At 37.1% G+C, this 12,948-nt stretch overlaps 1 protein-coding gene across 6 annotated transcripts in view; it reads right to left on the bottom strand.

Moving 5' to 3' along the window:
• The window catches only part of cacna1ia (calcium voltage-gated channel subunit alpha1 Ia), a 203,365-nt gene that overhangs the window by 139,112 nt on the left and 51,305 nt on the right, over nucleotides 1-12,948 (bottom strand). The window lies entirely within an intron of this gene.

The following is a 12,948-nucleotide window of genomic DNA, read 5'->3' as shown; positions in this document are numbered from 1 at the left end:
AAAGTTTTTAATGCACCTGACTCTGAAAACTAAAATTCTGTCACAGGTTTGTCAGGAAACAAACATAAAAAGCATTTCGGCGATTACTGCTATCTGGAGAGAAAATATAATTCTGCACTGATTTTAGAAAAAATAATCTGCAGGATTTTGTGGAATGTACATGGTAGATTGTGTTGAATGGAGCTGAAAGTCAAATAAAATCAAATTATTATTATTATTATTATTTAAAAATATGTTTTAACTGTTTTATATATTTTTTAATTATTTTAATGTTCCTTAAGGTTCAATTATGTTAACGTTTTTTGCAAAAAAAAAAAAATAAATATAAAAAAAGGATTATTTTCAACCTTCATTCTGACCTTCTGTCTGAAATGATCAGTTTTTAAGGGGCGTATCCTTTAAGGCTTGTCAGTAAACTGCCACTGTTTATGATTTGCTAACGTCATTGCATAGGAAACAGTATCAACGCCCACTCGCTATTGCACGTGAGTAAGTGTTTTGAAAACATTATCTATATAAAACCATCATTTACAGACAAAGCATTATGAAATCATTTACATACAGTTTGTAATATAATAAGGAAGATGCTTTAAACTTGCAGGATGTTTTAATGGTACAAAGACCTCTTACTGTAGGCCTATATATCAAAAGATCACAGCAAATATGATTTCTCATGTCATGACCCATTTAACAAATGTAAAAAAAAATATCATATCTAATTAAAATCATGCAAACATGGATTGAACTATAAAAAAAAAAACCCTCAGATCTAAAGAGTAGACTCCACATTTCACAAGCCCACCACACGCCACTGATCTGTGTACCAAAGTAAATCGAATGAACGTCTGGTATTTGTTTAAAAAAGGTGAAACGGATTGAGGTCTGTGAGAAGCTGTTGTTGTGGGCTGTGATAACATCGTCTAAACTGTGCTCGGATCTCTGTGGACTTCTGTCTGCTTCCTTAATTTGTCTGGGAAATTGGCCAAAAGGAATCATCCTGATGAACTGGAGCTCTGTGGCACTTCATGCTTTAAAAGTAAATTGAAGCGAATTGCACCGTCAATTTGCATTTGGAGAAAAAGCCAGAACAGTATCTAGTCAAAAACAACTTTAAATGCAAGTATGGTCAATGCTTCGAGTAATTTTATATTTACATAAATCATGTAACTACAGTATGTTTGTTCCTTTGGTCAAAGTAATGGCAAGGAAATAACAACAGATGCACAAGCATATCTCCATGACTTTTAAGCCATGTGTTCGAGCGTGTAAGTGTGAAAGTGCCAAGATAGCATGTATGTATGCTACTACTGATGCATGTTCTGTTCAGATTCAATTTGCATGAACTGATCACCTTCTATAACCCATTACCACAAGACAATCATCACATATGAATGACTGACTACTGTCAAACCTAAAGAAACGAACCACATCACCAGAAAAATAACTTCCAGAGCATCTTCATGAAGCTTCGAAGCTTTTCGAATCTTTTGTTTCGAATCAGTGGTTCGGAGCGTGTATGCCAAAGTCACGTGAACCACTGAAATTTCGAAACGTTTCAAAACACTTATGACGTAACGAGGCCTCGTTTACTGAAACCATGTGACTTTGGCAGTTTGATACACGCTCCAAACCACTGATTTGAAACAAAAGTTTTGATTTGTAAAGCTTCGAAGCTTCATGAAGCAGTGTTTTGAAAAATCGCCCATCACTAGATATTGTTGAATAAAGTCGTTATTTTGTTTTTTTGGCACACAAATAGTATTCTTGTCACTTCATAACATTAAGGTTGAACCCCTGTAGTCACATGAACTGTTTTAATTATGTCTTTAGTACCTTTCTGGGCATCTGAAAGTGTTAATTATCTTGCTGTCAATGGAGGCCTCACTGAGCCATTGGATTTCATCAAAAATATCTTAATTTGTGTTCCAAGGATAAACGAAGGTCTCACAGGTGTGGAACGACATGAGGGTGAGTAATTAATGACAGAATTTTCATTTTTGGGTGAACTGTCCCTTTAAGAATGAGAAACTATGATGTCTTCATGTTTTTTTTTTTTTTTATGCAGTTACAAGCTTCAAAAAGGATGCAAAAGCACCATAAAAATATCACAAACGTACAACTTGTGCACTTTATTCTTGGAAATTTCTTGAGATAAGTGAAAAAAGAAAATCATAAAGGATGAGTAAATAATGACAGAATGCTCAGTGAAATATCCTTTTACATTTCAGCTGCATCTCCCCTAGGCACCCAAAAAGCTGGATCCAAAGATCAACTATAAATCATCTCACCTGAGCTAATTCACTCAGCAAAATGTCTGCCCACAGTAATTTACATCATTATAAAAAACACGATTATATTGTAATGAACTGACAGCTTGAATGAACTCTTTTGAAACTGTTTGGACAAGGGCAGCATAATTGCTAGAGGAAATTTGTAATTACAAATCTTCATTGTCATTCAACAGACGCTTGTTATTTAAAGCACACTGCAGGACACAGATTGCAGGTACAGTCCCTTCGGAGCAACCTGGGGTTAAATGCCTTGCTCAAGAGCTACAGTACGTGAGGAGAGAGCAGGAATCAACAACCACTGTCCAAAGACCTGCAACGTCATCCAACAGCAGCCCAGGTAGAAACAAATTAGATTACATTGAAACAAGACAAAGGTCATGACCTGGATTAGCATCTTTATGTGCTGGTGAGCAGAACACCAAATAAATCATCTCCTCCTCTACATTTCTCTCTCTCCACTTCATGCTGACAGCTCTGTGACATTAATCTGGACACTGTATAAATGCCTGTGGATTTTCTCCCTCTGATTAACTCTCTGACACTAAGAGAACTGGGTGTCACTGGGAACAGCAGGTCCACTGATCCAGGGTCAGCTGGAAAAAATATCTTGACTATACTGTTCTCCACAGGACTGAGACGACAGAAATGAGAAAGAAAAGCTGTGGATTAGGAGACCATTACAATTTTTTCTGCTTGCTGCTTTTCAAGAAAAAGCCAGAAATGTGAGTTACACTTGATGTCCATCTAACAAGCCCTGCATTACTTGCCGAAAATTTCATTCACACTGATCCAGACGCCCTATTATATGCCACACTGCACCATACCTGTCAACACTCCTGTTTTTCCCGGGAGTCTCCCGTGTTTCACACCCACCTCCCGCCCCCTCCCGTTTTGTTATTTCTCCCAGGAAACTCCTGTAATTTGTATGGCCCAAACCTCGTTATATGAATAATCACATCAATACATTATCCCAAGGTTGTCCAGTTGCCAGATTTTGTATGAAATGCAAAAAAAAGAAAAAGAAAAAAAATCTTAATGGTCCAAAAAACAATTTCTTAACAGCAGATTGTGAGTGCATGCAGTTACTTATGTATGCACATATTATGTCATAGTATATACATAAATACTTGTATGAATAAATGCATAGCTGCATGTGTAGCTGCGCGTACTGTACATGCACCCAGTGTGCTGTCAGCACCTTTACTGTGGCGCAGGAGGAGGTCTGGTCCAGTCGCTTTGACAGTGACAAAGCACTGCCATTTCAGCTAACTCCCATGGTTCACTGATTGTTCTCTTACTCCTTCTATCTCCCTCTATCTGTGTGTGATGAGCATATCGGTGGCTTGGCTCCACTAGAGGTGAAAGGTCACTGAGTAGGGCAAACACACAGACATTGTTCATCTCTCTTCATGCTTTTCCTCTGGGAGTAAATATGGTCTTCTAACCCCTTCCCTTCCCACAGCCTCTTCCCTTCCATTTGCCTTTGTCTGTTGTTCATTCTCCTGCTTCCTCTATTTGTCACTGCTTCATGCTGTTCTGGGCACAGCCTATAACAGCCCCTGCCAACAGCACAGTTTGAGACTCAGTGGTCCTCATACCTGTTTATTGACAGAGTCTTAACAGACAGCAGTCATGACCTCCTTTAGACAGACACACAGAGCAAAGCAGACTGCACACACATATGTCTCAAACACACATATTATCTGATTCCGAGGCAGGTCACAGTAAGTTTAATGGAAATGTTATTTGTTTTGAAAAAGCGAATGAGGACAAGGTAAATGGAAGCTGACCTGATACACTCTAATTTGAAACTAGAAAATAACATTAACCGCAAGAAACCTTTATTTTTTCAATCTTTTCAGAGAACAGCAGCATAATTCCTTGCAGCTTTACACCATGTCCTAACCAGATGTGATGAGATGCCACAACATACAGGGCTCCAGACAAAAAAAATTTATTAAGGAGCCATTGGCTCCTATAGGAGGAAAAAACAGGCGCCAAATAATTTTTTTAAGAGCCACACAACAATGAACTTAAAAGTTTTAAATCACTTACTTTTAGTCATCCTGTTGTGTTTATATATGTCCCCTTTACAGTTTCAGCTTTTTCATCTTGTGACTTTTCTTTCCCCTTTTGAATGACGAATATAGACAAATTTATATGAAGAAATAGGCAGTTGTCTCCTTAACGCAGGAGCAGAACGGGGTGTTTAAATGCAGCTGTTTTGCACTGACGCAGGCGACGCGAGTCAACAACACAGTCGGCTTTCATCAGCTCTAGTTCTTTGGCGTCTGTTTGGTGTGTGAAATTTTTCCCTACCTGTTCATATTTCGCCACTCTAACTCAGGGAAACATTCACACGCAGCATCTCATTTCATTACGTCAACACAGTAAATGATGTGATAGGCTACTGGTCACAGAACACGCAAATAACATGCAAATTTTAGTCATAACGTGTGAATTTGTATGGTCGCCAATGCCGACCTCAGCAAAAATATCACTCACAAATTAATATTTTTAGTCGCAAATGCGACCGTTTTAGGCGCAGTCTGGAGCCCTGACATGCGCTACCAATTATCTTTTCCATGTTAATCAGAGTTTTTTTGTCCTAACCTGTCGCAATGGGTTGATGATACACAAAGAGCAACAGTTTAGAAACATTTCTATTTCTGCCATGTCACAGCTGGAAAAAGAACATACTACAAAAATTATATTCTCAGGCATGGGCGGCGCTAGGGAGGGGCTAGCAGGTGCTTCAGCAACCCCAAGAAAGACCAAAGCACCCCCATAGCACCCCCACAAATTTTTTCAGCAATTATATACAGGTTGTGTGTTATATTTAATAAATAAGTTGATAATAAAAGCAACACATGAAATAAAATAAAAATATTTGACTCATTAAGTCATGACGTGATTTGCAGATACTGCACTTTTCGTAACGTCATAGCATTTTATTTTTAAAGTGGAGCGGTTCCTTATACCAAGAGCTGCCCCCGACTAAAGATTTTTCTAGTAGTAGTCGTTCATTTAGGCCATTAATCGTTAAGTCACACGTTTATATTAAATTAATTAATAGCCAATAATAATTGCCTACTAAACCATCCTTTAATAACCTATCTGTATAGCTATAGGCGTGATATAGCACATTCCGGGCTCAAACTCGCACATAAATCTTGCTGAAAAGCACCTGCAAAAGTAATGATTATGAATGTGTTGGTGGAAAAGAACACATTTTAAACTATTTAAAACATATTTAAACTATACTGCTTTCAGTCAGTGTCAGCTACAAAGATGAAGGAAGTTGTCGTGCGCCTCCTACCTAAGCACGCTAATACTTTAGATTCCACACTCCTCCGCATTAACACTAATTTAGTTTTTGGACCATATAAAGATGCGTTTATTGACTTGTACAAACTCCTCTCTATATTTGAGAGATCTTTGTCCTGTCTCTGACATTTGAAGACATATAAGCAACTGTGGGGATGTCCGAAACAGCAGCTTGGCACATTTGGCCATCGTTCACAGAGAGCAAAGGCTGGTTTGAGACTTTAAATAGCAAGTAAATATGTCCCAGTGCCTTTTGTTGTCATATTGCCGTTGACTGAAATTCCAAAATGCTTGTTCAGAGAACGTCTGCCTATTAAAAAAAAAAACCTTTGGGAACTGACTGATCTAATAATAATGTAATAAAATGTTAAAAATTGAGTGGGTGAGTTTTCCTCATATTTATTTTATTGTTCATATAAAAAATAAAACGTTTCTGCGCATATTTACAAGTAATTGCTCAGCTCCTCCTGTCAATGATCTAGCGCCCCCTCAGCACCTGCGTTCAAAATTCTCTGGCGCCGCGCCTGTTCTCAGGTAATGTTTTAGTTGGTTAAAAAGATTTAATGTGAGTTCGAATATCCTTTTGGGTGACTGTGATAGCCATACTGAAAGCAAAAAAAAAGAATTTTACCTTAAATCAGGAAAATAAATTAAAAGAAAGTTTATTTCATGTCAAAGATTGAATAAGACACTCAGTATGCATTTTAAATGTATTTTGATAATGTTAAAATGGTTTAATATTTTCTAATTATTATGTCCTTATCCACTTTGTTGTGAGTGCAGTTGGCTTGCAGAGAGAGAGCCCACCCACACACTCTTCTGATTGGCTGATTTTGTTGCATCTTGTAACTGTGTCATGCCTGGTGATTGTCACTGGAATCTAATCACACTGCATCTGGTTACAACACAATATTATACTTATTTTGTTTTTTTTTACTTTGTCGTTTTTGTCATTACACTATCTTATCTTTTGTCATTATATAGATATTTGTTGACACTTATTACTTTAATGCATGAAATAAACTAAGCATATTAAACTATACTTGATATATATAGAGTATAAATTGCTTAGTTTTTTGCATTAAAATAATGATTATTATTAGAAGACTGTATCTTTAACTAACTTAAAGATCAACAAATACAGTAACAAATGTATTGCTCGTTGTTAGTTCATGTTAATTGATACATTAACTAATGTTAACAAATGAACCTTATTGTAAAGTGTTACCACTTTGTCTAATTAAATATATCGATGAATATTTCACAAACAAATTCAAGGCAATTTTCCATCAAAATACTCTTGATACCAAAACCCCAAAAAGCCAAGATCCACTCCTGGCACGAACCACTTGTGTCGTCTTATGTTTAATCTTTAACTTGAACAAGTTCCAGTTCAGGTATTCAAATCACATATTTGCTTACACTCACAAATTCTTTGCCAAGATAAAATTGTGGACAATCGGTTTCTGGGGAAAAAAAACTCATATAGGCAAGCTATAAACCCCTGCTTAAAAAATAGCTTAGACCAACAATAATTTCTATGCTGGTTCAGGTTGGTCCAGTCACTTTGACAGAGACAGAGTCAGGCTGGTTTGTGCTAGTCTAGCTGGTGGATCAGCTTAGACATGTTTAGACATGCACTTGCAGAAAAACTGGTTAAATTTTGTCTAGCTGGTTGCCTGGTTGGGATAACACCATATTAGAATGTTGGTCCAATATCTAAAACCCAACAAATGCTGGTGATTAGCCATGCTAAAAATAAACTTAATTTCTCTGACAAAGTTAACAATGTCTTAAATCGTAATACCCATCCAGTTTTAAATGGAGACAAGCACTTACCACCAAAGGTCTTTTTTAAAAAGACTAGCAATGGTATCATTTAGGTTATTAGCCAAAATTAAAGATTTTTTTTAAAGATTTAATTGTGCATGCTCATTTCCCCCCTTTTTAGATTACCTTTTCGCCATCTAAAGCTAACTTAAAGTTCATCTTTAAAAACACTAATAATTTAATAACACTGTTAAATGTAATCTTTAGCAAAACTCAAAATGAATTTCCATTTTTCATACTGTACATTATAATGCTGTGATGTGATATAATGTACAGTTCATCAAGAATCATTTAGACAAAATAGTCCAAATTTTTCATCAGTTACTATTTTATACATGAAAATAATTTTCAGCTCATCCTAATCGACCGGAATTTTAATATCCTTTAATATGCATCCCTATAGAAACACACAAGGCACAAGATATGACAAGACGGGCCTACTAAACACTAGATATCCATTTATGCCATTCACCCTATAAGGCAATGTGTGGAAATACGCTGATGGAGAGAGAACCATTTAAGCCTGATGGAATCTCTGATACCCACCCAGCATGACAAATAAACACACATCTCAGGCTGGGAATTCAAGAGCATCAGTTTTGCTTTGACCCGAGACAATGTCATCGAGCCGTATTGTGCCGATACGGTCAGGAGAGAGAGGCACTGTGAAACTTCTGATGCCAATAATCCATGAAATTATACCCACATAAGGCAAGTGTGAGTGTGTCTGAGAAAGAGACAGCAAGTGTGTGCAGGCATTTAGAGGTGCAGTTTGAAAGCAAAACAATCTGTTCAAACGGCTGTTCAACACAGAGCCCTGAGACCACAGACCACAAAGACTTTAAAGCAGTTACAGATGGACCAGAAGACTAATCTACTACAACTATTGTGTGTGTATAAGTTTGTGTTGAAGACAAATCCAGTTTCTGAAAGTATGATCTGTGAGTCAATGTCAACAGCACAAAAGACATCTGTTAGCACAGAACACCATTTAAAAACATCAATTTGAGCTCAGGAAAGGAAGAGGACAGAGATTGCACTTCCCATCACCAGCCAGAAACAAGTGCAGAAAGTGTTTTCTAGCTTCAACGCCAACAACGAACACCTGAAAAACAAAATTTCACTTCAAACAGTCCAAGAAAGGGCTGTAAAATTAAAAATATACACCTAAATCTCAAGCATTGAGATCTCATTTGTTGCTGTGTTTCATATACATCACCCTCACGACGGTTACTCCAACACACCTCAGTTGTCTGACACCTTTACTGTATCAAATAAAACTTTACAACACCATCTGTTTCTCAGAGGGAAGACGAATATGAGCAATAGCATTTTACTGACATTGACGAAGATAAAGCACTCTTTTTTTTTTTGACTCTAATCCAAAACTTGAGATGAGATTTAGCATATTTGCCTGAAAGCAGCATCATTTATAAAAAAAAAAGCTCACTTTAAAAGGTCAATGCTCCTCTACGTTAAATGGATATTTCACACAAAAATTAAGATTTTCATGGCTACTGTTTTCCATGTAATTGCAATAAATAGGGTCTCAGGCACCATAAAAATATCTTTTAAATTTCACTCTACTATCATAATCTTCAGCCTATACTATCATACAAAACTTCATAAGAGTTGAAAAATAGCTCACAAGTTATATGGACTATACTTTTATGGTCCTTTTTGAAGCTTGAAAGATGTTTTCCCCATTTATTGCAACTATATGAAAAAAAAATCTTTTGTGTTCCACAAAGGAAAAAAGTCATTCAAAGTCAACAACATTCATTTTTGGCTGAACTATTTCTCTGATATAGTAGGTTCACTGTTCTGTTGGATTTCTTAAAGTGTGCTCAGTTCAGATCTACAAACACAACCGTACCGCCCAAAGTCCATCTGATCTGAAATTAGAGTGCCGTACCATCACTCAAGATCTACTGACTATAACGCTCTATTACAACAGCACTCTGGACTGATCTGCGGTCTGCCTGAATTTACTGCACAGTGTCAGATTCACAAACGCAAATTGTGTCGAAACAGAGGGAGGGGAGGAGAGCGATAGACAGCGAGAGACGGTAGTCCTCAGTAATTACTTTAACATGCTGTGACATAAATCACACACCAGAGAGTTCGTATTGAGTGCCTGGTGAGGAAAGAGACAGAGGTGATGGAGGGAGGGAGAAAGAGAAAAAGAAAGGTCTAGACAGACAGAAAGAAGCTCTTAAAGGGACAGTTCACCAAAAAAAATTAAAACTTAGAAATCATGTCATGTCATTTCAAAAGTGTATGACTATCTGTCTTATGGAGAAGACAAAAGTAGAATTTTTTTAATAATTACACTACCGTTCAAAAGCTAAGTCAGTGAGACTTTAAAAAAGAAGAAGAAAGAAATTAATCATTTTATTTAGTAAGGAGGCATTAAATAATTTTTGTGTTGCAACCTGTTTTCTAGATATGCACCGGTCAACCGGCCAGTTCCAATTTCCGGTTTTTAGTTTTATTTTGGTTTACAAACCACCTCTTGAAGTGGTTTGAGTGATCAGATTTAAATCCGGTTTAAAAGTGCTTCGGAGGGCATTTACACTTGGTCTTTTCACTTTTGGAACAACTGGTTTGGAACATCAAAAGGCTCAACAAAGACAGAATTTTCATTATTGGCATGTACTATTGCTTAAAGATCCTTCAGCCCCTAAGAAGCATATGGGGAGAGAGAAAGGGTTAAAGGAGGATTCAGAAACATGAGAGACGCAGGCAGAGGCAGGTTGAGAAGGTGAGCGAGCATCAGTCTTGCCTGTATGATGAGCTGTCATAGCAACACAGACCGGTCAGGACTGGAGATTAGCATTAACCTCGTGTTCCCAAGATCTCTTCAGGACACACGGGGGCTGAATTAGACAGTCTGGCACAGACAAAGTGATGTGTGAGGAGGGATCGAGGTCTATTAGCTACACCTTTATTACAGAAAGAGAGAAATCAAGGCTCTTGGCAATTCAGAGAGAGACATCCTGAAGCAATCAAGCCACTGTTCAAATACTACATATTAAACTAAGAATGACAATTATTTCACCATCCTATCATACTATCAAGAGGCAAGACCTTTTATATAAAGAACAAAGATGAAACACATACAGGCGCATTTGAGTCCATAGATTCTACTGAAAAAGGCCTCCGAAAAGAGAAAAAGACTAAAAGAAGGAACAAGGATATGAATTGAAAACCGATACTAAATGGTTTCAGAAGTGTTGACAGGTTGTAATTTTCCCTCTCGTATTGGGAGTCAAAGGTTTGGAATATCATTATTTCATTAGGGCACTGTGATGACGGGCGTTGTCATACTTGGTGTGCTCTGGGGAGGGGATTGTTGTCTAGGGAGCATTGCAATGAGCCAACTGAATGTGGTTGAATGTTTTGTACTGTATATGTATATATATATGTGTGTGTGCATTTTATTTCCTGTGAAACACAAAAGGAGACATTTTACACGCAAGTTTAATTCAGAGACCACAGCTTTCAAGCTGCAAAAATGATTAAAAACCACCATACAAGCTCTGTAAAACCAGATCATATGACTCATGTGCAATATTTATTGAAAATCAAATAATTCATCTGATAATTTTTGCCATAGCTCTGAAACAGTCCAAATGTAAGCCACAAAAGTGACTTTATATTTATTGTAAGTCCAAAAAAATTAAAGTTTCAACAAAAAAATATGTTTCTTGAGCAGCAAATCAAAATATTAGACTGATTTCTGAAGGATCATGTGACACTGAAGACTGGAGTAATAATGCTGAAAATTCAGCTTTACCATCACAATAAATTACATTTGAAAATATATTAAAATATGAAGTTATTTTAAAATCGCAAACATTTTACAATATTCCTATTTTTACTGTATTTCTAAAAAAATAAATACAGAATAAGTTCCTTTTCAGTTCCACAGAGTTTTTTTTTTTTTTTAATGAAATTGTGTGAGTGAAGTAAAAAAGAAAAAAAAAGGTGAACTATTTCAGGGTAAACTATTTTACATCTAAACTTTCATACTGCTAGTTCATAGTTGAAGTGCTAGCAGATAAAATCTGAATTAAAATGGATCAAAAGTTCTGATGTAAAAGGGTTCAGTTTTCTATACATTTCACTATAGGCACACTGAATGTAAATCAGAAAGTAATTGACTGTAAGAAGTCCCGTGGTTAAACTGTACCTCAAATGCAAACAAAGTGATAGCAAACACTCTGGGACCTCATATCTAAACCACTAAATCACCAATTAAAGTGTTTTGACAAGGGCAACAATATGCACAAACTATTAAAAAGATAATGATTCATTTTGCCAACATATTAAATATGCAGGGAAAAGAGAAGGGAGATAATTTCCTCTCTTTCCTCCCTTATCTTATCTCTCTTATTACTAAATAATTAGCAAATTGCCCCTTGGGCTTGATAAAGAGTACTCCACTTTAATTTCAATATTTCTGAATTGTAAACCATACAATATCAATAAGCCTCTAGTTCCCCAGAAGTGTGAAATGCGTTTCTGCTTCTACATCATTGCAAATTCACAGCTCGAATGTCCTCTGTTATTTAAAGCATGTCAAATTAATCTCAGCACACTTTTGACCATAAATAAAGTCATCAAAGGATCTTTTCATCCTTCGCTCTCTCCCCCTCCCTTGCTACCTACACGTAATAAAATCATAACAAGTTACTGAGACATCCCATTAAGGCATTGAAATAAATTTGGCATGCTGTGTAGATGTGTGTGAGTGCTAATGTCTTCTCAGAAAGTGCCTCTGTTTGCAGATTTCCTGCTACCGCTCACTAGCCGGCTAGCAGCTGGAGACAACGGAGTTTGAGCGCGCTTGTCTTTGTGGTAACAGCGAGCGGTGCTGATTAGCGCCCTGTGGCTGTTCAAGCAATGGGAGATCTGGGCCTCTGTGGGGAAAAGAAGACCTGTGCCCATCGTGTATAAAAGGCTTTCACTGAGATCAGCCAAATGAGAGTGTCAGCCAAACCAACGCAGAGACGTGAAATTCGATTTAAGACACTTTCCAAAGAAGTCTGAGTCCCCAAGGCAGCCACGGCTAGCTGGCAGAAATGCACAAAAAGGAAAGAAAAATCAACTCTCAAACTTCAAACGACAGAGAAAACTCAGTCCTGCTTTGCGAACCGCGCCAAGAATACATTATCGATGCACTTTAAACCCTTACCTATGTAATTCAAGTTATTCATTAATATTTCAACTTGATAATTCATTATTTAACTGCACAATTCAGACTGTATGTTTCTTGACTTTCCAGTTGCATTTTCACATGTTGACACTGTAACTCAATGTCACTGTCACTGGCGACAACTCTGAAAGTCTCGGCGTTGACAACAACATGCGCAACGCCAAGCCGCTTGCTTCAAGCTGTCAATCGTAGGGTGTTTAGATCAGCTTGTCGCTGCGATCTCGCAGCACTTAATCACTACCTTGCTGACTAAACAGCAGTAGGAAGCTGGATTAAGTC

Source organism: Ctenopharyngodon idella, chromosome 3 (assembly GCF_019924925.1).
Source record: "Ctenopharyngodon idella isolate HZGC_01 chromosome 3, HZGC01, whole genome shotgun sequence".
NCBI lineage: Eukaryota > Metazoa > Chordata > Actinopteri > Cypriniformes > Xenocyprididae > Ctenopharyngodon > Ctenopharyngodon idella.
This window is presented reverse-complemented; position numbering and strand designations above follow the sequence as displayed.